At 59.6% G+C, this 5,252-nt stretch overlaps 1 protein-coding gene across 2 annotated transcripts in view; it reads left to right on the top strand.

Moving 5' to 3' along the window:
* Window positions 1-5,252, top strand: part of SPINT2 (serine peptidase inhibitor, Kunitz type 2) — a 24,120-nt gene that overhangs the window by 11,810 nt on the left and 7,058 nt on the right. The window lies entirely within an intron of this gene.

The following is a 5,252-nucleotide window of genomic DNA, read 5'->3' as shown; positions in this document are numbered from 1 at the left end:
CGCGTCCTGAACAGTTATAACAGAAAGAGCAGGCAGGGGGTCCTGAGGCACCTTACGTGTGGGGTCCTGCACCCACGCAGGAGAGAGAGGGGCCTTGGGAGAAGTCGAAGTGAAGAAGTAAAAGTTTCTGCGGTAGGATTTGCTGGGTGGTGGACTGTCTGAGCAGGGTGTCTAACTGTTCACTAAAGCAGCCCCCGCCTCTGGGCGCTAGAGCCCGGTGAAGGGAGCTTGGGGGTGTTAGGGGTGCGGACAGGCTGTTGTGTGGCACAGGAAGCCATGTGGAGTGACATCTTCTTGTCCACGGCTGGTCGCAGGCTTCAGGGAGGGAGGGAGGCCGGTGGCCCACAGCCTGACCCAGAGGCCGTCCACCCACAGTTTCATTTCCAGGCCCCCAGCCACATGGTTCCAGTTTGAACACCCGTGGTGTGGGAGCAGTGTGCAGCGGGGAAGGTGCCGGTGGTGGGCCGGTGCCTCGGCCCTGCTGATGTGACGACGGCCATCGCGGTCAGCGAGTCGTTCCCATGGCCTTCTGGTCTCTGACCGGCCAGAACAGGCGCCGCCGACCCTGGTGACCGCGCTCACACCAGGGAAGGCGCATCCTACAGAGACTGTTTGAAATCCACCTCCTTATCACGCTCCTAGGAGGGTTTCCAAGGATGGGTTCTAATGTTTGAACTCACACAGTACTTTTCTTTTAATTATTTAAAAATTCTCTTTATACATTTACAACCCTAGGAGGATTTTCCATGTTTTGACCAAAATATTTACAAGGGTCACTTAGCAACCGTAATTCTTTGCGTCGGTGATGGTCCCACGGTTCGCAGCTCCATGTTGTCCTCCGTGCTCGGACTGCTTGACCTGCTGGCGGGAGAGCAGGACCAGGGCTGACTGTTTAACGAGGGCTCCTGCCTCGTGAGAGAAGCCAGGCCCGAGTCATGCGCCCCCGCCGTGCTCGCTCCCCACTGAGCGCACCGCTCCGGGCTGCTGATGGCGGGCAGACTGGGTGGTTCAGCCCCCCCAGCTGATCTGCTAGCAAAAGGCCACGCTGTGTGCCCCTGTGAAGCTTGCCAGTCTTGGAAACCAAAGCAGCAATTCTCCGTCCCCGAGGGGGCTGCCCCAGCCCAGGCGGCACTGGACAGTGGTCCGTGCCCTGGGAGGAAAAAGCATCTTTATCAAAGACTAGACTCGTGGGGAGACCAGTCCCTGGAGAAGGACATCATGACCCTCCAGGAGATGCAGCAGTGGGTGGGCTCGAGTGAGGGGGCAGGGCGGGGCGGGGTGTGGCTGTGGTGCATCCCATCACTGCGCTGTGACACTTAAGGACAGACTCCTAGGGAGGCGGGTGCCGCGTGAAGAGGGGCTCGCCGCTAGGGAAGGAGCAGTCGGGACTATGGGGGGAGAGGTGCAAAGAGCCCTTGGGCTCCACGGAGGGCCTCTGGCTCTGGCTCTCGCTCAGGACAGGCTAAGAACTTCTCTCCCTTGGAGCAGCTGGTGGTTCGCAGCCCGGCCTGTACCCGCTGTGCCACCAGGGCAGTGAGGTGACCGCGCATCAGTTAGACTTTGGAGAAGCCGAGACCTCGTTGCATGCTCCTCTCTGGCCACCCTACCCCTTTGGTCCACTCTGAGAGCGCAGCTGCCCCACCCACTGGCCTGCCGTCCTGGGGGGAGCTCCTGGGGACCAGAGAAGCTGCTCTCTTGACACCACGCCCCCGAGGCTGGTCTGTGGGCTGCTGTTCCGTGATGCTCACAGTGCCTGTTGGGAACCGGTAGCTTCAGTTCCTGTTTCTGATAACGTGTGACTTTTCCCTATACGGATGCTTTCCCATGGAAAGGCTGCAGGACCCAGGTGCTCCATTTTTGCGTTCTGTATTCTGACCTGAACAGTGTGCACCCAGATTTGGTTGCGCTCCGCATTTCCTCGTTGTGTGTGTGGTTCTCCCTCCGCACCTAACTTGGCCCTCCCCTGGGGGAGCGTGGGCTTGGGGCTGGAGGTGGATTCTGCTCGGTCACTTCCCAGGGCGGCCGCGGTCATGGAATTACTCATCCCCGAGTAGCTTCTGGGAAGTTTGCCTTGGGTCTGGTGCTGTCTGTGACCCCGGCGTTGAGAGACGGGCCTGGCACGTGGTGAGCCACTTCCCTTCTGTTCCCACCGACTGTCGATTTCCACCCGAGGCGTCAGTGGCTTTGCACACGGGCTCCCCTTTACCAGCGAGTTCAGACCCTGTGCTGCAGGTGGACCCCAGGTTCAGTGTTCTCACAGGTACACGGGGTGTTCCCATGTGACTCACAGCCTATCTCTGCCATTAGAGAGCACACATCCCGGCCTGGCATCCTGCTGGGCAGAGGCCGGAGGTGGGGGTGGGCTGGTTGGTGTTGGCTTTGTTTGTAGAGAGGGTTCATTTTGTTTTAATCTGGGTCTGCCGCCATGTGTGCTGCTTGGTTGGGTAGGTTGGGTTAAGTCTCTCGGGCACATAGGAATGGTTGTAACCAGAGTCATGTATGCGTGGCCTTTGCAGCCACGTCTCGAGGCTCCTGTGAAAGTAGCCAGGGTGGGTGTGGCTGAGCTCCACCCGCCGTGGCAGCTGCGGGGGTGGGTGCATGGCTGACGTCTCAGAAATGGATTGGAGGCACCGCTCCCAAGTGACTCACTCACTGACTCACAACGGCTGTCTGGGGGGGACGGGAACCTTGCACCTCTGATTAGCCACCGGGTGGGTGCTCCTTGCCCGTGGAGCACAGCTCTACCCTGCCACGCGTGAGGCTGCCCAGAGTCAGAAGGGACATGACCTCGCTTTTAGGTGCTAGAAGTGTGTGTCAGGGGAGCCTTCTTTTTGCTTTTCTCCGCCTCCGTTGGAAGACGAGCTCTCAAACGCTTAAGTTGAATATGGTTTGACCCTCTCTCCAGTCCATCGGTCTGCTCTTGAGAAGATTCACTGTGCTCGGTCAAGTCTGAGTCAGGTGAAGGTAAGTGTCGGTGGTCGTGCAATGTTCCTGCCTTTCATCGTGGGAAGACTGACTGTCATCGCCCCCACTCGAGCATGTTCGGTATACAGCAGCACCCTCAGGCTGCTCTTTCCACGAGCTAGTGGCACACGCCTGAAGCTGCTGGCGTCCCCTGAAGACCGGCCCCTGGAGAGGAGCTGCCAGCAGAGGCAGTCATAACGGGCCAAGGTGGTGGACTTGAGCCTGAACCGACTCTCCAGGGGTGGGTCATAATGGAGCCACGGGCACAAGGCTCTACGATCCGCTTAATGAGCAGCCGCGTGCGTCACCCTGGTGAGGAGCCCACGGCATTCTGTCTGTGCAGACATGCTGGTTTTAGCTCAGGTTTTCTCATTGAGACATTTCTAAATTACGTGTGTGTGTCCCAATCCCTTTCACACTGCCCACAGAAACAGAACCAGGCCGCTTTCTGAATTATAACCATTTCTTGGCCCCCTGGGACAGGTAGTGCAACTACATTTTGCACCACAGGGATTTAGTGGGATTCTCCTGTCCCACTTTTAGTGTGCAGTGCCATCTGGTGGGGGGGCTGTGTTATTGTATGAATCTAAAGAAACCAGTCTCGTCCCGCCAACCTTCCCCCCAAACTCCCAATTGTGTCCAAGCCCAACATTACTGCAGGGTTTTTTTCCCCTCCCATTTTATTCTAAATGCCTGGTATTACTGAAAATACGATGCCAACAGAAACTTCAACGCAGAAAAATACTCTGGACTTAAAAGGGTTAAACTGTGGTATCAGATGGGGGTGGGCCAGCAGTGCCAGATGACTGCTCAGTGGGAGCGCCTGGTCTACCTGGAGAGAGCGTCCGTGGCTCACTCAGTCTTCTGACAACTGGTGGTCTCGTCGGAAAGGAATCCCAGCCACTCCGGATCCCTGTGTCTTGTGGTCAGCCCGTCCACCTGAGCCCACCGAGGTGGGCAGGTTCCGGACAACTTTGAGTTCACCAGGGTACCTACCATCCCTCCCTGATAACCTCACAGCCTCCTCTGACTGGCCCACTGGACACCAAGTGGGTAGCCAGGGCCCCTGTTTACCAGGTCAGGGGACTTGACTTCCTGTGTGGCGGGAACCTGCTGACACTGCTGGGAACAAGAACATGCCCGCTGCCAGGGCTCTGCTCGGCACACGGCGTTGCACAAGCTGGTGGTGCCTCTGGGCAGTGGGCGCCCCCCGTGTGTTGGTGGCAGGGCCATCCCGGGCTGGGCAGCACCAGACTGCAGGGAGGTCTGTTTGCCGGTGTTTACCTGGCCTTGTGGAGCCGGTCTGGTTTGTGACCTTTGGCGCGGCGTCAGGAGTGCCTGCACCAGGTGCAGGCCCAGCCGGTTCTGGTTGGTGTGTTGTTGACAGCAGGTGCCCTTGCTGTGGTCTGGGAGAGCTGCGGGGTGAGAGGTGTCTCTTAGAAAGCGCCCCCTGGGTGTGCAGCCCTGTGGTTGGGAGGACGTCTGCAGCCCTCCTCCCGGTGCCCCTCACCTGCACGAGCGCGCGCGCACATCTCCACTGGCACAGGTTGCGGGGACTGGCCTCTCCCCACTGGCGCATCGGATTGGCGGTGCTTCCCATGGACAGAGCGTTTCCTGCTCAGGATTCGCTGTCACTGCTGTGGTGGGTGGGAGTCAGGAGCTCCCTGCCTGGAGCCTGGGATGGGCCCAGAGCTCTGGGTTGACCCCCGACCCCCAGCTGAGAACGACTGCAGGGGAACAGGCAGCCAGCTGTGGGGCCCTGGGCTGGTTTAACTGGGGTCTGCTGATCGAGCACTGCACTGGCTGCCGTGCGGGTCCCCCCCCCAAGCTGGAGTGCAGGGAGAGGCGAGGCCGAGGCCCAAGTCAGATTGCTCCCGGTTCAGTTTGTTCTTCAGCCTTCTGCCTCCTCCAGGGCCAGGAAAAGATGCCTCTGCGGCCCCCACCCCAGTACAGCAAGCCGGCCTGGGCCACCCCTGAAGGTGGCTGTCTTCGGCTGGACTGATGGCAGTGTCCTGTTCCCTAGGCTCCTCGGAGTGCACCCGGGGTAGGGGGTGGGGGGCACAGTTGCAGGCGCTGGTGGGAAGGGGTGGACTCAGGGTGGGTGGGAGGGGGTGAGAGACCAGAAAGCTGAGAGGAGAGCTCAGTTATACCTTTCTCCTTGTCCTGCCGTCTGGTGTGATGGAGCCGCGTGCGTGCAGCCCCTGAGGGCCGGCGTGTCTTTCACGTGGGCAGGGGCGCGGTGGTCAGTGAGGTGGGTGTGCCACTTTCCTCCTGGAGGAGAAGGACCC

Source organism: Echinops telfairi, unplaced genomic scaffold, assembly GCF_000313985.2.
Source record: "Echinops telfairi isolate 266 unplaced genomic scaffold, ASM31398v2 ScPeMD7_655;HRSCAF=1070, whole genome shotgun sequence".
Lineage (NCBI taxonomy): Eukaryota > Metazoa > Chordata > Mammalia > Afrosoricida > Tenrecidae > Echinops > Echinops telfairi.
This window is presented reverse-complemented; position numbering and strand designations above follow the sequence as displayed.